Source organism: Schistocerca piceifrons, chromosome 2 (assembly GCF_021461385.2).
Source record: "Schistocerca piceifrons isolate TAMUIC-IGC-003096 chromosome 2, iqSchPice1.1, whole genome shotgun sequence".
In the NCBI taxonomy this organism is placed as follows: domain Eukaryota; kingdom Metazoa; phylum Arthropoda; class Insecta; order Orthoptera; family Acrididae; genus Schistocerca; species Schistocerca piceifrons.
Genome location: NC_060139.1, coordinates 360,783,897 through 360,807,997, shown reverse-complemented (window position 1 = coordinate 360,807,997; position 24,101 = coordinate 360,783,897). Strand labels below are relative to the sequence as shown.

General features: G+C 43.8%; 1 protein-coding gene and 1 non-coding gene across 2 annotated transcripts in view; one reads left to right on the top strand and one right to left on the bottom strand.

The window, feature by feature from the left end:
- LOC124776986 (xanthine dehydrogenase-like) overlaps nucleotides 1–23,265 on the bottom strand; it is a 437,142-nt gene extending 413,877 nt beyond the window's left edge. The window contains exon 1 of the mRNA XM_047252231.1: nucleotides 23,242–23,265. The gene's annotated coding sequence lies outside the window, so the exon portion shown is untranslated. The remainder of the gene's footprint in view (nucleotides 1–23,241) is intronic.
- On the top strand, nucleotides 3,634–3,706 carry Trnaa-cgc. Its single transcript has one exon. It is a non-coding gene; the product is annotated as a tRNA-Ala (tRNA).
- Nucleotides 23,266–24,101: the final 836 nt, after the last annotated feature.

Here is a 24,101-nt window from a genome sequence, read left to right as displayed (position 1 = left end):
GGGGGTTGGGAAATTACCCACTTACTATATCTTGATATCCGTTGCATGATCTTGTAAACGTGCATTGTATGTATGGTAATGTAAGAGGTAGGGCGTCGAGAGCCCAACGGATTCCCAAAGAAAAGTTCCGCATCAGACGTCGTTCCCACTGCAAGTAACTTATCGCCACAGATAGAAAATTACGAGAATCTAGCTCGTTCGTGCCACGGGGAGCTGACTACGGTTCTCGATAAAGAACTGCCTGCACAGTAGAATTTGAGGAGTTGGTGTTGGTTCGTGCAGGACAAAATTCATGTCAACAAACGCGTGCAATGCACACATCGAAAAATTCGACTGTCGCCCGTTAACTTTTACAAATGGCCACAAACTAATTTATATTACTGATACGTAACATTATCGCTTATTTAGAATTTGCCAACTGTTATTGTTATAACAATGGTAGCTGGTCGAGTACTCTGTTTAAAGAAACTGTGCTGTTAAAAATGGAAATTTAATGTGAAGGTTTTGTTCGTTGAATGCTTTTTTTACTATTTTCGTGAAGGCCTATATCAATTACAAAATCATCGAATCGCTTCCTTCAGCTTTTGGTAGTCAATCACCTTCAGAAATAAAACAACAGGTTTGCAGAATTTCGTCGTGGTCGTGCTTCCATTAGCGATGAGTTTCGTGAAAGTCGGTTGTTTCAGAAACCATCGAGGCTGTGCGAAACAAGACTGAAAGGGGTCTGCGTCTGACTTACTGTGAGATAAACACACAGGCCTACTGCGGCATGTCGTCGACTTTGGTCCCAAACTGAAACGCATGCTCGTGTTAATTAGCGTAAGTACACAGCCCGAAAGAAAAGTGAAACACCCAGAAGAGGGAGAAGAAACGAAATGAAACTGCACGGGTTGAAGAGGTATGTGATGTTATTTCAGTGATTACAAAATCGAGTCAAATTTACAAAGAGCCCATTTATCAGTGTGACATTGTATGCCCTCTCGGCTGAGTGCATTCACTGATCTTTCTGGGAAGGCTGTAATGAAGCCCATGCAGTGGCGGCTCGTGAGTATACATTGTGAGCATTCTCAAAAATTTAGATTGAGATAAATTTGAAGTGTGAAGTTAATAGCATCTGCTGTATAACAGTTATGCTTATCAACAAGTTTATACAATTACAGCCACTGCCAATAATAACAATAATAATATTATGAAAAGGTTAGTTGCTACTCACCATATAGCGAAGATGCTGAGTCGCAGAAAGGCACAACAAAGACTGTTGGAAAGTTAGCATTCGGCCAACAACGCATGTGTCAGAAGTAGACAACACACACACACACACACACACACACACACACACACACACACAAACGCGCGCGCGCGTGCAAACAAAACTCACGCACACATGACCTGTCTCTGGCGGTTGGTGTCAGTCTCTGGTCAGTCTGTCGGCAGCCGCCAGACCATGGTCATATGTGCTTGTATGAGTATGTGTGTGTGTATGTATGTTGTCTATTTTTGAAGGCTCAAATGGCTCTAACAAGGGAACCTCCCCATCACACACCCCTCAGATTTAGTTATAAGTTGGCACAGTGTATAGGCCTTGAAAAACTGAACACAGATCAATCGAGAAAACAGGAAGAAGTTGTGTGGAACTATGAAAAAATAAGAAAAATATACAAACTGAGTAGTTCATGTGCAAGACAAGGAACATCAAGGCCAGTATGCAGTCAGGGGCGCCGTGGTCCCGTGGTTAGCGTGAGCAGCTGGGGAACGAGAAGCCCTTGGTTCAAGTCTTCCTTCGAGTGAAAAGTTTCCTTTTTTTCCGCAAAGTTATGATCTGTCCGTTCGTTTATTGACGTCTCTGTTCACTGTAGTAAGTTTAGTGTCATGTTTTGCGACCGCACCGCAAAACCGTGCAATTAGTGGACGAAAGGATGTGCCTCTCCGATGGGAACCGAAAACATTTGATCGCAAGGTCATAGGTCAACCGATTCCTCCACAGGAAAACACATCTGATATATTCTATACGACACTGGTGACGGCATGTGCGTCACATGACAGGAATATGTTGTCGACCACCTAACTTGGCGAATGGGCAAAAAGATTGTTCTACCTTGCCCGATTTGGGTTTTCTTGCGGATGTGTTAATCACTCCCAAAAAGTAATGAAAACATAAGAGTTTGTCACATAAACTGAAAATAAAAAAATTAAACTTTTCACTCGAGGGAGGACTTGATTCAAGGACCTTTCGTTCCGCAGCTGCTCACGGTAACCACGGAACCACGGCGCCCCTGACTTCACACTGGCATTGATGTTGCTTATCTTGCACATGAACTACTCAGTTTGTATATTTTGCTTATTTTTTCATAGTTCCACACAGTTTCTTCCTGTTTTCTAGATTGATCTGTGTTCAGCTTTTCAAGGCCTATCCACTGTGCCAACTTATAACTAAATCTGAGGGGGGTGCGATGGGGAGGTTCCCTTGTAAACACTATGGGACTTAACATCTGAGGTCATCAGTCCCCTAGACTTAGAACTACATAAACCTAACTAACCTAAGGATATCACACATCCATGCCCGAGGCGGGTTTTTAACCTTCGACCGCAGCAACCGCGTGGTTCCACACTGAAGCGCCTAGAAACTCTCGGTCACCGCTGCCGGCTCTATTTTTGAGAAAGGCATTGTTGGCCGAAAGCTAACATTCCAACAGGCTTTTTGTTATCACTTTCTGCGACTCAGCGTCTATATGGTGAGCAGCAACTATCCTTTTTATAACGTTGTTACATTTCATCCTGTATTTTCCATTGTTCAATAATAATAATAATAATATGCATAACTTATCTGACAGAAGAAGGAATTGCTTTTGTGGAATTTTCTTGCCCGCATCTCGTGGTCGTGCGGTGGCGTTCTCGCTTCCCACGCCCGGGCTCCCGGGTTCGATTCCCGGCAGGGTCAGGGATTTTCTCTGCCTCGTGATGGCTGGGTGTTGTGTGATGTCTTTAGGTTAGTTAGGTTTAAGTAGTTCTAAGTTCTAGGGGACTGATGACCATGGATGTTAAGTCCCATAGTGCTCAGAGCCATTTGAACCATTTTTTTTGAATTTTCTTCTTTTGTACATAATTAAGTAAAGTTCAGGGCAATAACGAAATAATGTGTACTCTTTCGCAACTCTCCATTTCGTCTTTTTGTATAACTGGGAGTTTCCATGCTTTTCCATTTTTTCAGAAGAATGTACAAGATCACTAACAGATGTTTTAGTTCACGAATTTACTCCCGAGCTGAAAATAAGATATCCTTGCACTTCACCTACACAACAACTTGTGCTTACTGTAGAGTTCCTTGTTCAATGTTCGCTTGCAGTTACGCTTAGTTGATTTCGTCGGAAGCCCTAGTTCCTTTGCAGCTAACTTTTCCTGGTAATTTACTTTTCTGTTCCCAGATTGATATTTTCACTCTGCAGTGGAGTGTGCGCTGATACGAATCTTCGTGGCATTATAAAGCTGAGTGCCGGACCGAGATTCGAACTCGGTACCTTTGCTTTTCGCGGGCAAGTGTTCTACCTATTGAGCTCTCCAAGCACGACTGACGACCCGTCCTCTCGGCTTTACTTTTCTGTTAGTATTTAAAATAGATTCAACATAGTTTGACTGAGCGAGGTGGTGCAGTGGTTAGCACACTGGACTCGCATTCGGGAGGACGACGGTTCAATCCCGTCTCCAGCCATCCTGATTTAGGTTTTCCGTGATTTCCCTAAATCGTTTCAGGCAAATGCCGGGATGGTTCCTTTCAAAGGGCACGGCCGAGTTCCTTCCCCATCCTTCCCTAACCCGAGCTAGCGCTCCGTCTCTAATGACCTCGTTGTCGACGGGACGTTAAACAACACTAACCTAACCTAACCATCAACATAGTTTGAAAGCCGAGTCCCGCACAGTAAGCAACCAACTCCAACCACAAAGTACTGTTTGTGAAAATGATTAAACTCAAGAAGTAAAGTCTACCAACATAGCCACTAGAATACGAATAAGGCGCTGAGATCCATACGGGCCTAAAGAACACCGTCGTCGATCCCTCAGTTAAGTGAATACTACAGAAACCATTAATACAGGTTCTCTTCAGTTTTCGTATGTACATGTGGGCCTACAGCACAGATAATCCTGACTCACCATAGGATCAACGGATATCAGAAGCATGAATAAATACTACGATCTCACAATCAACGATGATGTGCTTTAGGCCCTTATGATTCTCAGCGCCTCAAATGGATTACTGTATTATAAAATTCATAACTTACTACAACTCATTCAGAAACCCACATATTAGGTTTACTATCAGCACAACTTTAACATATACTGACGTCCGATCTAATTTTACTACAGTATACAGGGTGAGTCACCTAACGTTACCGCTGGATATATTTCGTAAACCACATCAAATACTGACGAACCGATTCCACAGACCGAACGTGAGGAGAGGGGCTAGTGTAATTGTTTAATACAAACCATACAAAAATGTACGGAAGTATGTTTTTTAACACAAACCTACGTTTTTTTAAATGGAACCACGTTAGTTTTGTTAGCACATCTGAACATATTAACAAAAACCTAATCAGTGCCGTTTGTTGCATTGTAAAATGTTAATTACATCTGGAGATATTGTAACCTAAAGTTGACGCTTGAAACCTCCGACGTTCAGTTGCGTGTTGTAACAAACACGGACCACGATCGGCGAGCAGCATCTGCAGGGGCATGTTTACGATGACGGCCGTGTTTACGAGTGTGGCTGTAGTGCACTGTTGTGGTTTGGTTTAGCTGTCGCAGTGTCCGCATGTAGCGCTTGCTGCTATTGTTATTCTGCATTCGTCTCCGCACGCAGACCAACTGTAGTACACCGTGTTACCATACGTCTGTGATAGTGTAGTGTTGTAGGAACTGTGACCATGGTGTATTCGAACTCTGAAAAGGCGGAGATGATACTCATCTATGGCGAGTGTCAACGAAATGCAGCTGAAGCCTGCAAGGTGTATGCAGAACAGTACCCGGACAGAGAGCATCTAACGTGCCGCACATTGCAAAACATCTACCGCCAACTGTATGCAACAGGTATGGTCGTAGCACGCAAACGGGTCTGTAACAGGCCCGTCACAGGAGAAGCGGGTGCAGTTGGTGTGTTAGCTGCTGTTGCCATGAACCCACACATGAGTACACGGGACATTGCGAGAGCCGGTGGACTGAGTCAAAGTAGTGTCATTCGCATACTGCATCGTCACCGCTTTCACCCGTTTCATGTGTCGCTACATCAGCAATTACATGGTGATGACTTTAATCATCGAGTGCAATTCTGTCAATGGGCATTAACAGAGAATGCGTTGCAGTTCTACCTGTTTACCGATGAAGCGGGTTTCACAAACCACGGGGCAGTGAATCTACGGAACATGCATTACTGGTCCGTGGACAATCCTCGCTGGCTCAGACAGGTAGAGCGACAGCGACCGTGGACTGTAAATGTATGGTGCGGAATCATTGGCGACCACCTCATTGGTCCTCACTTCATTGCAGGGGCCCAAAGAGCTGCAACATACATCGCGTTTACAGAATGATCTGCCAACGTTGCTCGAAAATGTCCCACTGGAAACTCGTCGACGTATGTGGTATCAGCATGATGGTGCACCTGCACATTCCGCAATTAACACTAGGCTCACCCTTGACAGGATGTTCGACGGGCGTTTCATAGGACGTGGAGGACGCATAAATTGGCCAGCCCGTTCTCCTGATCTTACACCTCTGGGCTTCTTTCTGTGGGGTACGTTAAAGGAGAATGTGTACCGTGATGTGCCTACAACCCCAGAGGATATGAAACAACGTATTGTAGCAGCCTGCGGCGACATTTCACCAGATGTACTGCGGCGTGTACGACATTCATTACGCCAGAGATTGCAATTGCGTGCAGCAAATGATGACCACCACATTGAACATCTATTGGCCTGACATGTCGGGACACGCTCTATTCCACTCCGTAATTGAAAACGGAAACCACGTGTGTACGTGTACCTCACCCCTCATGGTAATGTACATGTGCATCAGTGAAAAAGACCAATAAAAAGGTGTTAGCATGTGGACGTAATGTGCTGTTCCAGTCTCTTCTGTACCTAAGGTCCATCACCGTTCCCTTTGGATCCCTACGTAATTCGGTGCTCTCCGATACACACGATCGAACAGCGGAGGAGTGGTACTCAAGCGCCAACTTTAGGTTACAATATCTCCGGATGTAATTAACATTTTACAATGCGACAAACGACACTGATTACGTATTTATTTATATGCTCAGATGCGCTAACAAAACTAACGGGGTTACATTTTAAAAAAACCTAGGTTTGTGTTAAAAAACATACTTCTGTGCATTTTTTTATGGTTTGTATTAACCAATTACACTAGCCCCTCTCCTCACGTTCGGTCTGTGGAATCGATTCGTCAGTATTTGACGTGGTTTACGAAATATATCCAGCGGTAATGTTAGGTGACTCACCCTCTATAGTGAGTGAACCAGCATTTCTGAGCCGGCTGGAGTGGCAGAGCGGTTCTAGGCACTACAGTCTGGAACCGCGCGACCGCTACGGTCGCTGGTTCGAATCCTGCCTTGGGCATGGATGTGTGTGATATCCTTAGGTTGGTTAGGTTTAAGTAGTTCTAAGTTCTAGGTGCCTGATGACCTCAGAAGTTAAGTCCCATAGTGCTCAGAGCCATTTGAACCATTTTTCAGCATATCAGAGGAGTGTGGTGTCATCACAAGAATAAACCTCATGTAAACATTACACTGCGTATTCTTCCGCGTTTGCTGGAACCTCATTGGATTTCGCGTTTCACGTGGAGCGGAAGCCAAGCTGTCTCCACTACATTCAAGTACGATAATGAGGATACGTTTTATCCTGTGAGTTACGGGGACATCGACTCAGCGATGATACGGGGCAACAGCTTTACCAGCGCATTTAACTTGGACGCCACAGGGTAGGCAAGTGATCCAACTGACCTGCTGTGATGTGAACACTTGCAGTAAAGACGTAAAAATAGGTGAGCAGAGAAACAATATAGCTTTGAATGTCATTTAATTTTCATACATAAGGAAATAATATAAGGCAAAACTCAGGCTATAAGCTTGTTTGGTGACCGGACGGAAAACATAACGTGCTCTCGATCTTACGTAATATAGTGGTGGTAAGTTCCTATGGGATCAAACTGCCGAGGTCATCAGACCCTAGGCTTACACACTACTTAATCCAACTTTAACTTACGCTAAGGACAACACACACACCATGCCCGAGGGAGGACTCAAACCTCCAACGCGAGGGGGCGGGGGGGGGGGGGGGGGGGGGGGGGGGGGGAGCCGCGCGAACTGTGGCAAGGCGCCCAAGACCGCGTGGCTACGCGTTCGGCTAGCTAACATAGTTCTGCAATTAAAAACAAGAGTGATGAAAATTCCTAACTTTAACAACGGTAATTTTTCTGCATGAGCTACGTGTGGCGTAAAGGTGCACTGTTGACTTCCCATGTAGTTAAATATTGGTTGAAGCCACTGAAGCTGTTACAGTCAGTCGTCTGGTAGTCTCTGAACTCCTTCCATATCGGACTCCGAGGAATACGGTGCAGTTCAGTACTGCTACGTTGATAATGAGGCGATCAGCAACAGAAACCCAAGCCACCAAAAAATCCACAGTCAGAACACTAGTAGCTTTTACAGGCACGGTGACTGTACACGATTTTTAAAATAAAAATTATGTAGCTAAAGTACGATTAAGAAAAACGTTGATGGCTGTTACTACTTTTTTTTCGTTTATTGATTTCCGATTCCCCCCCACCTGAGGAGGGGCGGACTGACAGCCGCTTAATACGCTGCTCTACAACCGAGAGAAAAGTGAAGCAAACAATGGTGGAAGAACAAACAATATATAAAAAGGCGATAAAACTGTGACTTCGTTAAAAACAGTAAAATGGCGGAAAGTGGCGGAACGTAAAATGCAAAAACACGGCATTGACGATGCAGATGAAGACACACAGGAAGGAGACATGCACAGTTAAAAAACACGGCAACAGTCTGGTTTCTGTTCGCATGAGATAGAAACACAACTAGCGACAGAATGGTGGCTGTTCACAGCACTGACAAGGGATGCACAACACTGAACACTCACTTAAACCAGCACTGTAGAGACGACACAGCAGCAGATGGAGGGGGGGAGGGGACCCGGACCGATGAAGGGGTGAAGGGGAAAAGGGTGGGGAGGAGAGGAAAGGAAAAAAGAGGGGGAGCCGATGGAGGGAATGGACATAAAAAAAGAGGGGCTGGGCGGACGCGAGAGGGAGTGGAAAAGGCAGTGGAGGGGAGAGCAAGGACTCAGGAGAGAGAAGAGAGAGGGTAGGTGGGGAGAAAACAGGATGGAAGGGGGGAGAGGGAGCCCCGGAAAAGGACAGAGGAGGATTGGAGTTGATTGGAGGGATAAATGGAGGGAGAGAGAGCATCATCTGGGAGGGGGAGTCGACAGAAGCCACCTTGGGAAAGGAGGTGGAGGGTGTAGATGTGAAGGGTAGGGGGGACACAATGGTGAAGGTGTGGCAGAGGGCGGGGGTTGGGGAGGAGAGGAGCAGCCAGGGGATGAGGGGGATCAAGGCGGCAGGAGGTGTAGAGGTCGCGGATATGTTCAAGAAATATGAGCGGATGGGGGAAAGGAATCAGGTTGCAGAAGATCTGAGTGGGGGATGGGGGGCATATATGGAAGGCGAGGTCGAGTGCATGGTGCTCAAGGATCTGGAGGGACTTATAGAATGTGGGGGGGGGGGGGGGGGTGTAGATATCCAGGCGGGACTGGCATAACAGAGGATGGGTCAGATTAAGGATTTGTAGGTGTGGAGAATGGTAGAGGGGTTCAACCCCCATGACCACTCAGAGAGGAGTTTGGGGAGTCGGAGGCAGTTGTGGGCTTTGGATTGGATAGAGCAGAGATGAGGGGCCCAGGTGAGGTGGTAGTCAATGGTGAGGCCAAGGTAGGTGAGCCTGGGGGAGAGGTGGGTAGGACGGGAGAAGGTGGTAAGGGAGAAATCACAGAGCTTGAAGGAGCAAGTGGTACGACCTATGATAATTGCCTGGGTCCTGGAAGGATTGATTTTCAGGAGCCACTGGTTACATCCTGCAGCAAAAAGGTCAAGGTGATTCTGGAGAAGTCATTGGGACCGTTGAAGGGTAGGAGACAGGGCAAGGAAGGTGGTGTCATCGACATACTGCAGGAGGTGTACCGGAGTGGGGGGAGGGGGGGGGGGTTGGGGCATATCTGCCACGTACAGGAGGTAGAGGAGGTAGAGGAGAAGGGAGAGGACAGAGCCCTGGGGCACACCTGCGGAAGGGTAGAAGGTGCGAGAACTGGTGTTATGGATGGTAACATAAGAGGGGCGGTGGGAGGGGAAGGAGGCAATCTGACGAACGTAGTTCACAGGAAGGGCATAGGTATGGAGTTTAAACAGGAGACGGGTGTGCCAGACATGGTCGTAGGCCTTTTCGAGGTCTAGGGAGACAAAAATGGTGGAGTGACGGGAGTTAAGCTGGAGGGAGAGGAGATGAGTGAGACGTAGGAGTTGGTCATCAGCTGAGAAGGAAGGTCGAAAGCCACATTGGGTGTTGGGAAGGAAGTGCTGTCAGTGGAGGTGGTGATGGATGTGCTGGGTAAGGATGGATTTCAAGAACTTGCTGAACATCAAGGTGAGACATATAGGGCGATAGGAAGAGGCATCAGATGAAGGCCTGTTGGGTTTGGAGAAGCTGCACGGGATTAGCCAAGCAGTCTTAGGCACTGCAGTCCTGGACTATGCGGCTGGTCCCGGCGGAGGTTCGAGTCCTCCCTCGGGCATAGGTGTGTGTGTTTGTCCTTAGGATAATTTAGGTTAAGTAGTGTGTAAGCTTAGATACTGATGGCCTTAGCAGTTAAGTCCCATAAGATTTCACACACATTAGAACATTAGGTTTGGAGAACATCCGGATATGGGAGGTTTTCCACAGGTTGGGGTAGAAGCTGGTGGCAAGGATTACGTTGTAGAGGGTGGCAAGGACTGCAAAGAAGGAGGGTAGGCAGTGTTTGAGGTACTGTTACTACATCAGAATGTCTTAAAAGTTCTTTTACAGTGACATATCAATAAGGTATTTAATAAATAAGTTGGACCTACTTCCAACGGACCAGTGTACGAGAGCTACCGCTGCTGACAAATTATTGCGTTTGTTTTTGTTTAGATCAGGTTTATTGTTATGATGAATGAAGCATAGTAGGATTCATGCCGATCGAATGGGGACAAAAGTCTGCAGCAGTGTGCTACCACCTGGTGGCACTGAAGTAAACTTTTAGTTGAGTGGCAAGGGCTAGCGTGCACGCCGTTAACCGAGCATTTTGTTGATCAGAACTGTATTTATTTGACCCCTAATGCAATTACGTCACGCGAGTTACAATTGCGTAAAAACTTAAAACGCGCACAACTGAAGGTGTGCCCGCGACCCTGAGTCAAGTTTCACGGACTCTAGAGGAGCAGTAGCACGGTAGATTTAAGTGCCATATCTTTAAGGTTGCAGCATCTGTGCTACGTTTAATAGCACTCAAAGAAAAATAATCAATAAATCCGCAAGGTGTGTTTACGTGCTCTTGTGCTCTTGCACAGCAACCGCCTCTGAGCCCACGTATCCTCGCATGAGGCAGCTGGATCCCAGCTGATGTAACTGGTCTCGGATACTGGAAGCAGGACGGAGCCCTCACTAATGACCGCGCTATCGACCGAACGTTAAACTGTAATCTTCCTTGCTTCCTTCCTGGGACTGAATTGACGTCTGAGCTGGTTCCATACCTTCTGTCGAGCAGAGATCTTTAATCTTACTGGACACGGGAGTACCTCAACATTACGTAAACAGTCCATGACGGCTCCCCACATCACGAAACCAGATGCAACACCGCTGCTCCTCTCCAAAACAATTGAAAAATGGTATCTCTACCCAGGTCGTCACCATACTCACTGAAGATGTCGTCTACGATAACGGAGACCCGCGATTCACGCCGTTCACCAGCAGTTCATGCTTTCTGATTACTCCTTATGCAGCTGTTTGTGTTGTGGCGTTAACGGCTGCCCACGCATGGGATAGTAATTCCCTAGTCCGACTGTTGCTAGCCTCTGATCAATGAAGTGGGATGCTACAGAATGTTGGAGTCAGTCCATTACTTGTTCTTGGATGTCAGGTGCAAATGTGAAGAGGCGACAAAGTCCATTGTGCACAGTGCAGCAATCATCCCTTGTGGTGGTCAGACGTGGTCGACTAGAACCTTGATGACGAGTATCCACGCCCTCACATTCTCACGCAGTATAACATCGGCCCTCTGTCACATCTGAATGCCGCACAAATCCGAATGCTGCACAACTCGACAACATGGTGACCCACGATGAGGCTCCTTTCAAAGTCGATCATTGCTGATAACGCTATCTTACACAAGCACACTGCATTTCCTTGTCCTTCACAGTTATCACTCAACATTTGACGTGTTCACCCCCATTATACGTCCGGCCAGGCTTGGTAACAACGTTAAACACGAGCAACATTAATGCAGTCTGGTGGCTGTTCTACGTGAGACAGAGAATTACTACTCTAATCATTCACATAGGCATCAATGGTGTGTATGTATACAAAATTACAGTGACATCCGGCTATGTGTTCTGGATGCTTCACTTTTTATTGTCAGGGAGTGTAAATGCTAAAAAATTTGAAGGAATGAATGCAAAATCCGTAAAAAACATCGTAAGAAAAGATGAAAATCGGATATATTTGTACGAGTCGGAAAATAAACAGCAATCAAGATGAAGCAGAAGCAACAAAAGTGGTTTGTCCGTGAAGCACTTCGAAAAAAATAATCACTTCTTTCTAGGTCACAATCGAGATGTCTGGTCATTGCTTTAGAGGTTTGAAGAACAGTTAATGCTGGATAGACGATTTGTTTGCCACAAGCCACCGATGAAACCAGGAAAATAATTGAACACACTGCAGCATGCTACAGAATGGCAATGCCAGCCGTCATGCATTACGTCAAACAATTATTTAATAGAGAAAAAACCGTTAATTAATGTCTCATTGCCTTATCCTCCTGATTTATTGCCTAACGACTTCTTTCCGTTCCCTTAAGCCAAAAGAAAAGCCAACGGCCTTGCAGCAGTGGTAACTTTGGTTCCTGTCAGATCACCAAAGTTAAGCGCTGTCAGGCGTGGATAGCACTTGGATGGGTCACCGTGTGGGTCTGCCAAGTGCTGCTGCCCAGTGGGGTGCACTCAGCCCTTGTGAGGCCAATTGAGGAGCTACTTGATTGTGATGTAGAGCGGCAATGGTCATGACAACTGATGACGGGTGGGAGAGTAGTGTGGTGACCACATGCCCCTCCGTATCTGCATCCCGTGACACCTAAGGACTGCGGATGACACGGCGGTCGATCCGTACAGTTGAGCCTTCATGGCTGTTTGGGCGTTTTTTTTCTTCTTTTTCTTTTTAAGTCAAACGAAAAATGCGTTAAAAGCGTTTTCATCAGCCCAAGAAGATGTACATACCAAAAACATTATTCCGAGGTACTGTCATCAGAGCGGAGAAATATTTTCCAGAATTGGTTCGAAATCAAGCATAAGTGTACAAACTTTAAAGCCGAATATACTGAGAAATAATAAAACGAACTGTTCCAAACCAAGTTTAGCTAAAAGCTGTCAGTGCCCCACTCGTACAATGAGGAGAGTGCTGGTGTGGCAGTAATCACGCCTCCCATCACATACAACGTGTGGGAGCAATGAGACCCAATAATTTTAACCCGCAGTTCAGATCTGTCACCGGATGATCTACATCTACATATATACTCCGCTAGCCACCAAGCGGTGTGTGGCGGAGGGCACAATTCGCGCCATAGTCATATTTTCCCCCTCTGCTCCACTCGCGGATCGTGCGGGGGAAAAACGACTGTCTGGACGCCTCAGTATGAGCTCTAATTTCCCTTATCTTTGAATGGTGATCACTGCGCGATTTGAAAGTTGGTGGTAATAATATATGCTCTACATCCTCGGTGGAGATCGGATTTCGGAATTTAGTGAGCAGCCCCTTCCGTTTAGCACGCCGTCTATCTGCAAGTGTGTCCCACTTCAAACTTTCTATGAGATTTGCAACGCTCTCGCGATGGCTAAATGTACCAGTCACGAATCTTGCCGCTCTTCTTTGGACCTTCTCAATCTCTTGAATCAGAGCCAACTGGTAAGGGTCCCATACAGACGAACAATACTCCAAAACTGGGCGACTCAACGTATTGTAAGCTATTTCCTTTGTTGAAGGACTGCGTCGCTGCAGGATTCTACCAATAAACCGCAATCTAGAGTTCGCCTTACCCGTTACTTTTGTAATCTGATCATTCCGTTTGAGATCATTTCGAATAGTCACACCCATATACTTGACGGATGTTACCGCTTCCACAGATTGGGCGTTTATTTTGTACTCATACATTAATGGGGATTTTCGCCTTGTTATACGCAGTAGGTTACACTTACTAATATTGAGAGATAACTGCCAGTCATTACACCACGCATTTATTTTCTGCAAATCCTCATCGATTTGTTCACAACTTCCGTGTGATACTACTTTCCTATAGACTACAGCATCATCGGCAAACACTCTAATGCCGCTTTCAATACCATCAACTAGATCGTTTATGTAAATCGTAAAAAGCAGCGGACCTATTACCCTGCCCTGGCGCACACCTGAACTTACGCTTGTTTCTGTTGAAGTCGCCCCGTTCAGGACGACGTACTGCTCCCTGTCTGTTAGAAAACTTCCTATTCAACCGCATATATCATCGAATAGACCGCAAGCGCGCGGTTTTTGGTGCAAGCGACAGTGTGGAACTGAGTCGAACGCCTTTCGAAAGTCGAGAAATGTAGCATCAACCTGGGAGCCGGTATCTAGAGCCTGTTGTGTAGCCATGAACAAAGAGGACCAGCTTTGTCCCGCATGACCGTCTAGAAAGGTCATTATGTCTGAACACAAAATATGTTCCATGATTCTACAACAAATCGATGTCAGTGAAATTGGCCGGTAATTATGTACATCAGATTTTCTGCCCTTTTCATAGATTGCTATGACCTGGATAAAGTTGTAATACTACATGCACTGAGACCAACGGTCTGCACTTTGGAGAGTTTCTATCAGCTTAAAGTTTTTTATGTCGATAAAAAAAAACTAAATATTCATTCCTGAGCATTAGTTTCTTTCTATAATCCGCATAATTTTGCAGCTAAGGGTATAAGGCTCCCTCTGCAGCAGTGGTTCCCATCCTAGGGGTAATTACTCCCTGAACAGTACAATGAAATTTTCTAAGGGGTAAAAATCAAAAGAATTCGATTGTGTTGCGGTTACGACGCTAAATTATTGTTTTAAAGATAATTATTATTACCAATATTCTGATTAATAAGTTACCAGTCCTAATCAGCTTTTAAAACACGAGCATTAATCCGTGACACAATTTTGTTGAGGTTAAAGCTTATAAACGAACGTATGAACATCTACTCACATAGTCCACTTTCTACACACAAACTTTTTATTTCGTTCCATTTATCTATGACAGTGAAATTGAGAGGTGTACATCACATATGCTTTAATATCTCATCAAAATGCCTTCTCTGAGTTGTAGGTGGTTCCTGCAATGGACCACAAATTGCTTGATTATTCGTTTGGCAACAGATAATCCATCCAATTGATGGCACGACAGAACAGTAACTACGTAATGGTTGCTAAATTGCTGTAGGGGCTTCAGCGTTATTATTATGACAATAAACTTTGGCAGCCTAAGGTCTTCCAATTTCCACTAGTTCAGAAGTAAAGAGTCCAGCAACGAAGTAATTTACATACAATAACTGTAGAGCGCGCTTTTTACTTCTGTTGCTTTTAAATGGGGCTGTATAGTGTGGGTGAAGCAAGAGTCGCTAGGGAGAGGATGGTGTAGAGGAAGCATATTTTGTAACAGGTGTTTATCCTCAATGTTGATAGTTAGCTTTCTTTTCTGAAGAGGAGTGAGAGATAGTAGTCACAGTGTTGCAGTAGTTACTCGGAGATGAAGAGGCTTGCACAGGATAAAGTCGCATGCAGAGCTGCATCAAACCGGTCTTTGGACTGAAGACCACAACAACATGTATGTACCCTCAATCACACTTCCCATTCAAGTGCTTCATTATTCTATAAAAAAAGTTGTTAGAAATAAGGTGAACCACTAACACATTATATAATAAAACACCTACAGAAACTATCTTTCGTCATTATAAATATAAAAGTGTTCAAACAAAATTATTTTTCGTTATAAAAGTTAGTAAGGTACTAGTGTTGACGACGTTGGAGGTGAGGAGAATTAGCTAATACTCATAGGTAATGGGCTCAGGAAGTTTGGGGAACACTGCTCTACAGCATATAAACCATGCAAGAGTGGAAATACAGGCTATGTCACGAAACTGGAAGTATATCCCGAAGGTTGAAAAATGAGAGAGAGATCTTTCTTACCAAATTACGAGTATCCAAGCTGCTATTGAAGGTAAATAGCTACCTAAGAATTTTTAACATTGTGCAGCCCTGTCAGCAACTGTGATAATTCTTCTTCTGAAGAACGCCAAATTATTTTGGCTTAAATCTGCATAAAGATTGGTTTCTATTTGCAACTGAGGCTGACGTGTTACATGTTTAAATAGCTACCTATCAATAAAACATAACATTAACCCGGCGTGAATGAGGTGAGAAATTGTTACACTAGCTATGAGGTGGGTATGAGATACACGAAACTCTGATGACGAATTTTTGACACTATAATCGTGTATTAGGTATTTTTTTTACTTGGGATATTAATAGTGGTGTTTATTAAATAAAATGAGTAAGTAAAATACTATGTTTAAGATATAAAAGCTTTTTTGTGAAATAATGAAGTATCTATATTTTCTCAGAAAAGGTAAAAGTTTCAGAATTTTAACATTTTTTTCATACAAAATTCGAACAAAATTACAGTTTCTTTGATTAATTAACATAATGATACAATCTTCTAATTATTAAACAATGAAAGGTCTTATGAGATCAATTAACTCAGCGCCAATATACACCTACAAATCAGCACATTCTCCACACATAAAAATTGCGTGCTTCATGCATATTGGATTCTCACACTTAGATCAACAATGTTTTGTAAATAATTACTATTAAAAACAGTCTTGACCACAATTTATTTAATAAGGTGACCGGTTTCGACCACTACTGTGGTCATCTTCAGACCATTGAGTAGGAACCTCTTTGTTGGAGAATCACTACTCAGTAGTGATTCTCCAACAAAGAGGTTCCTACTCAATGGTCTGAAGATGACCACAGTAGTGGTCGAAACCGGTCACCTTATTAAATAAATTGTGGTCAAGACTGTTTTTAATAGTAATTATTTATAAGACATTGATCACTGCTGTTCCCATAATGCATTCAAAAGTAACAATGTTTTGCTTTCCTTTCTTGTTTTCGGTACAGGCACCACACCTGACATATCTATCAGTCATTTTTTTGGGAACTGGCGATGAATTTTTTCCCAGTTGATCAGCAATCCTCTTTCGAATTTCGCTTGGAAGACGTACGTTTTCTTGTCTAATGCGAAGACTGTCATTTACCAGATTCAAACCTAATTACGAATGAAATCTCGGCTCTTCATGCGTGTTTCGTCACCTTTGTTATTTTCTCCGTAGAATGTGATGGCATTTATGGCAGCCATATTGAGTACACCATAAAAAATTGTCATAGACCAACGTTTGCTGTTCCGGACAACATCATAAGTGGAACTCAGTTCATCTGCGACATCGATACCAGCTTTAGTTGAATTGAAATAAGCAAGCATTTCCGGTTTCCTTTTATCACCTGTCGATTGGTCTATGTTTTTATCATGGTCTAAAGTTGACGTAACCAGCATATCCTTATTTTTTTACGCACGTAGGACAACAGTGTAACATCATTCTGGAACCCAACTCGATAACTATATACTTCAGCTTCTCTTTTCAAAATCTCAGGTACACTGCCTGTGCCGACAGAAGTCAATGAATGTTCTGTCGAGATGGATCATAAGGGGGTAACTAGTAAAACAATTATCGAACGCCAAATTCCAATTTGTTTTCTTATTGGCCCCACTAAACGGTTTACAATATCACATGCTTTTTTCTAAGCTGGTGAGGTCCTGGTGGTTGTTTTCCCCAGTACACTTCCAGTTTGCGGATATAGAATGTCTTCGCATCTACAAGAGCATATATTTCAATGCCATATTTGGCTGGTTTGCTTGGCACGTATACACGGAAGGACATATCCGTCGGAATGATAATTGCATTTTATCAATAGTAAGGTTCTCAGACGGCATGTAGTGTTGTTGAATATTTTCAACGATATTATCAAAAAAAAACCTCTTACAGCAGTCAGATAGTCAGTCTTTTTCCTTTCGCCCCGAGTGTTCTTATCATCGAATCTCAAGCAATTTTGGAGGAAGTAAAACCTCAGCAGTGACATTGTAGTCCGAAAGATTGCAACTCCAGTACCATCTGTATTCCATAAATCGTCCAAGTTCTGTCTATTTGAGCGGTTTAGGCCCGCTATATACAAAAGTCCCATAAATGCCTTCAAATCCTCCAATGTTGTATCATTCATGTGGTACTGCTCTTTATTTTCTGGATATTTTCCCCTGATATTCCTTATTTGATTATTTGTATCCGTAAGTGTAGTATTCAACATACTGTTTGTTACAAAAAGACTCCAACATTCAGTCTCTGTTTTGGCGTGTTTTGCAGCACCTTTTACACCTGGAGAATTGGTAATATTATTCTCTGAACGAATACGAATGCTTTGCCTAGGGCAATCCTCATCCGTTTTGTACCATCTTTGGACATATAAAAACTCGCACGTACCTCAGGTGACTGACTAGTAGGAGCCACTAACGCAGGTTTTGGCTCTTCCGAATCATCCAAAATACCCTCTTCCTCTGAATCACTTTCTTCACTTCTTTGAGAAACTTTGTCGATCTCTTCTTCCCTCTCTGAGCCACAGGAACTAGCGTTTGAACAGTTCTCTAAAACTTTTTCTAGTAGTTCTTCTAGCCGACGTTCAATTTCTTCATAAGACATACTGAGAAATATAAAATCCAAAAATAAACCAAAGAATACTATAAATAACTTCATATCTCATAAACTTGCTGACAGTTCAGAAATGTACCACCGTCTACGAGGTCGGGTGTGACGTACCCTCGCCATCTTTGCACACGTGTGTCTCCCTCTGACGCTGGCGCAACAATAATCTCAACACTGCATCTTGCCCCTCTCTCACTTACCTCCAGTAACTGTGACAGTAAGATCTGTGTGGCAACAATGACATTCAATAATCAGCGCTTCAAAACACCTCAGGTATTACATACCCGACCTCACTCACGCCGGGTTAAGGAATAATTCGTTTCAGCACTTGCCATACAACCATGAAATCTCCTGACAACCCATCTTGGAATGAAGATTTCTTTTTCCGTTTAGCGACGAAGCGAAACGCTCGGGCTTAGTGAAAAAGCCGGCCGCAGTGGCCGAGCGGTTCTAGGCGCTACAGTCTGGAACCGCGCGTCCGATATGGTCGCAGGTTCGAATCCTGCCTCGGGCATCGATGTGTGTGATGTCCTTAGGTTAGGTATGTTTTAGTAGTTCTAAGTTCTAGGGGACTGATGACCTCAGCAGTTAAGTCCTATAGTGCTCAGAGCCATTTAGTGAAAAAAAAGATCAAATACATATACACAAAAGAAGATTAGTCAACAATGAGAAACCAAGAGAAAATGGGCAGACCTGCAGCAATGAAAGGCTTAGTTGATACAAATACAAACCTGATTACGAATAATCTCCTCCGTTGTGATTCACAGAAACGGCTGTGAGAGACATTTATCACATACTGTGAAAATAGAAATATGAAGAGATATCAGCTTCATATTTATTAGATCTACAACTTTGCTTCCGTCGTTATGCAGTAGATGGCAACAGCGGCAAGTGGTGGTGCAGATGGTAGGTCGTAAGGTCATTTTTTAGTACAATAAGTTTAGGCATTTGTAAACATAACGCCATCAAGATATTACTCAGTTTGCGATTGCATCATAAAGTTATTCTGAACTGAGAATGTCATCATACGAGCCTAGTTCAGAGATCGGCATGGCGGTGGAAGATAGAAGGTTTTAGAAGCTACTGAAACCGAAGGAAACAATAACAGGAGGCCGTTATCGAAAGCAGTTGTATTTAAGCCGAGCACTGAAAGACAAACAGCCACAATACGACGATTTGCAGCATGACAATGCTAGACATCCGTGTCGCAAAATCCATCAAAACATACTTGGAAACGTTGAAATGGGAAGTCCTACCTCACCCGCCGTATTGTCCTGACATTGCTCCCTCTGACTGTGACCTGTTTTTGATAGATAGCACATGCTCTGGATAACTAGCTCCTTCCGGTCATATGAACAAGCGCAAATATGGGATCTCCTCAAATGATGCCCAGTCCTCTGCTGCGGGCTTCGTTTGCTGCCCGAAACATAGGAGAAAGTGTCCAGCGACGGCCAATACTTTGAACCGTAATTTTTTTGTATTTTTTTTTCAAATAAAGCTTCGAACGTCGAGAAAAAACGACCGAAGCAAAATAAGAGACCTAACAGAAAAGGTAAGAACGCTGGAAATATCTGCAAAATAGAACTGTCCCTAGAGGACCATCACAGAACGTTGTAATGGTACTTTGACTACCGCGCCTCCGCCAATACAAAGATATAATTTACGATCGCACACGCAGAAGAGCGCTGCGCCAGCGACCGATTTTTATAAATAATTTTGATCTTTTTTTTTTTACTTTTGCGTAGGTGTTTGTTTTTAACAACTAATTGAGTACTCTCTCTCTCTCTCTTGTCTTCATACGAAAGACGTGTATTTTTCGGCGCTGTGTTGAATGTGCTTTTGGGTCGAAATTAAAATTATATTACAACGCGAGGTTGTTTCAATAGTGATTCGAGGTGGTTATCGCCAAATTTGTAAATTGATCATGACAGTGACAACTTGAAGAAGTTTTCAACAGACGGAGATAAGTGAAAGACGGGTCGTCCTACAAGAGAAATTAGGAGGACAGCCATGAAGACTATATTGTAATTAGTACTGCGTTTCTAACAAGATCATAAGGTAAATTTCAATTAGTTTCTGATGCTATTTCCGTACAGTCGCTTTTGGTAGTGTAGCCGACCCGGTCTGCCATGCACTGTCAAATTGCAGCACTATCTCAATCAATAATACGAAGTCCAAAATTCAAAACCCAATCAGATTTTCTATTTTATATTTTTCACGTCAGAACCCAGAGGTAAGGAAACACTACAACGTATCGACACATTCCTGTAATATAGGGGTTGGCGCATAAGCTCGTAACGTTGTTCGACAAAGAGTGGAAAAGGTGAAAATCTGAGGGCGTAGTATCAGGTGAATTAGGTGGATACGGAATAAATTCCCACCCTAACTCCTGCATAGTGTTTTTTGTGAGTGTTGCAGAATGCGGACTGACGTTGCTGTGGGGTAGCATCACTTCACCCGGTCTTTCCGGGCGTTGTTCTTGGACTGCATCTGCAAGACGTCTCAGCTGTTGACAATAAATGTCAGCAGTGATAGTGACACCTCGAGAAAGCAATTCGTAGCACACCACACCATCGCTGTAGCAACAGGTGTATAAAATCATCATTTGTGGATGCGCGCATGTCATTGTATGGGGCGTTAGTACTTTGTTTGGGCTCAACCGCTCCTCTCTTTTTCTTATGTTAGCACAAAGACACCATTTCTCGTCTCTAATGACGACACAGGATAGGAATGGTCGGTGTTATTCAAGAGCAGTCAGTTAATTACGAGGAAGCAGAGATGCACGTATGGCCACCCACAGGTTTTTGTGATTTTTTCTTAGAGCTTGTGGTACCCATACCCCGATTTCTGAATCTTCTTCACTGCATGTAAATGTCGCAAGATAGTAGAATGGTCAAAGTTCATCACACTCGTCAGTCATGAGTATACTGGGGTGGGTTACTGTGGATTAATGGATCTAAACGATATTAATCAAATTCCAAAGGTTCTCCTGAACGTGGAAAGTGAGTAATGTCAAAACGATCTCCCTTAAGACGAGAAAACCTGTTTCTTGCCCTGCTTTGTCCAGTAGCATTATCCCCATACACGGTGCAAATGTTTCAGGCTGCCTCCGCTTCTGTCACACCACTATTGAAGTCAAACAGAAGAATACGTGGGAAATGTTCCCGTTGCTCCACTTGCTATTCCATTTTATAGCGCCAACAGTTCCCCTCACTATCTCCAAAGGTCAATATGTAGACTCAAATATCAATAGTGAGCTACAAATAAAAAATGGCAATCGATAAATGAACGCATAGCAACAGGAATACCATCATAAAACAAAAACGCTACGAACTTATGAACTTATGCACCAAGCTAATATACGTCGATTGTTCCAGCAAAAAGAAAAAAGAGAGAGAGAGAGAGAGAGAGATTTCGTAACTAGAGAACTGTACACAATTATATAGTCAAGTATATACACAAACAGATCAAAAGTGGATATGGAAATAGCCGGCCGAAGTGGCCGTGCGGTTAAAGGCGCTGCAGTCTGGAACCGCAAGACCGCTACGGTCGCAGGTTCGAATCCTGCCTCGGGCATGGATGTTTGTGATGTCCTTAGGTTAGTTAGGTTTAACTAGTTCTAAGTTCTAGGGGACTAATGACCTCAGCAGTTGAGTCCCATAGTGCTCAGAGCCATTTGAACCATTTGGATATGGAAAACCGCACTGGATGTGATTTCCTCTGACCACAAAATAAGGAAAAAACTCTTGAGTGAAAATTCATTCTGGAAATAATCCCCCAGGCTGTGCTTAAGCCATGTCTCTGCCATATCCTTTTTTCCCAGAGGACTAGTCTCGCAAGGTATGCCGTAGAATTTCTGTGAAATTGTGAAGGTAGGAGGCGAGGGACTGGATAAAGTAAAGCTACGAGGGCGGGTCGCGAGTACTGCTTGGATGGCTCCTTTAGTAGAGCAGTTGTCCACCAAAAGCAAACGTCCCATGCTCCAGCCCGGCACACAGTTTTAATCTACTAGGAAGTTTCAAATCACCCCATATTCCGCTGCAGAATGAAAATTCACTCTGTATACCTGTTGAGGCTCCGACATTTTTAACCGAAACTTTTGCACTTATGGGAGCAATAAAATTCACAATCTTCATTAGCATCATCAAATAATCAGACTTACAAAGCATTCTGGAATTAGTTACAGAAATTGGAACAAAAGAACAAGTAAATGTGTTCTGGAACTAGTTGGTTGCTATCATCAATTGGCATTTTGGACACCACTCCTGTCGATGCGATGACGTAAAAATTAGTGTTGTAAATCACACTCTCTGCTACAAGGAAAGCAAAGTCAAATTCTTATCTCGTGGTCTTGCAGTAGCGTTCTCGCTTCCCCCACACGGCTTCCCGGGTTCAATTCCCGGCGGGATCGGGGATTTTCTCTGCCTCTAGATGACTAGGTGTTGTGTGTCCTTCATCATCATTGACTCGCAAGTCGCCGATGTGGCACCAACTAAAGAGGAATTGCAAAACGGCGGCCGAACTCCCCCGCATGGGGCCTCCCGGCCAACAACGCCATACGATCATTTCATTTCATAGGAGCCCGTGAGATTTGACTTGTCTGCCGCGTTGCACGATCCAAGTTGTTGGAAACGCGACCATAGCTGGGTTTATAAGGACAAGCAGACATAAAAATTTAAACGGGACGATGGATTTTAAATTCAATGAATTAACTAAATTAAGAATTTTAATGCAAACGGGTGGTTAGCTAACATATAAAACACAACAGTTGTGCACATGCATCAGTTTCAACTTGTCGACAAATTTAAGAATATGTGCCTTAGAATGCGCTTATGGAGGTGATCAGTCTTACTTTTGTTATAGTTGTGAATCTTTTTACTTTTGTGATGGCTCAAAAGTAGGTATGATAGAAGCCAAAAACAAATAATAATTGAAAACTGTGAAACTAGGAGAGCGTAATACTGAAGCCTGGAGCACAGTATGGTGACGCTTTTCTTGTCGACAGTCCGTGGAGAAATGTGTCCGTGGCGAGTCTTAAAACAAGAGTGCACTCACCGCTGCAGGTGTGGGCGGCTCTCCGCGTTGCCCATGGCTTCTGGGCGTTTTGCGGTGGGACCGGAGTCAAATAGTCGTCCTCTCCGCACGACTAAACATGACGCTTATTTGTTCCAGCAGCTCGTAGCCTTTGTTCGCTGTCACTGTCGTCTCATGTACGAATTACAATGCTTCACAGACCAGCAGCCAGTTATTACTTCTTTCCGGCCAATCTCGACAATCGAGAGTCATTACACAGCACGTGCTCTAGATTAGCTTGATTGTGATAACTATAGTCCAGTGAGTGCCGACGCGTGACAAACAGTCCATACTTCCATGCATCCGCCAGAGTGACCACACATTCGCAAAAGTCACGAGACGAGATTTCTACGTGCATTGACTCTGCCTATCATTCGTCATCAATCTTTTTGTGTTTTTTGGATAACGAAAGAGAAATTTAAAATATATTGCCATTAACTGTCACGTGAGGATTTAGCAGCCCATGTTGAAGTTGTGGTTTTCATTCAGAAATGTGGCTTGATGCAGCTCTCCATGATTCTCTGTGCTGAACAAGCCCCTAAATCTCCGAATATGAGACAGGCGAAATACCCTCAGACTTCAAGAAGAATATAATAATTCTAATTCCAAAGGAAACAGATGCTGCTACATTCTTTTGAACCCGCTAGCTGTATTCATCTCTTGATCTCCCTCTACAATTTTTACATCCCAACCCCATCCTCATTTCCCTCCAGTACTAAACTGTGAGCCCTTAATGTTTCAGAATGTGCCCTCTCAACCGATTCGTCCTTTTAGTCGAATTATATCGCAAATTTCTTTTCTCTTCAGTTCTATTCAATACCTCACCATTGGGTACGTGAACC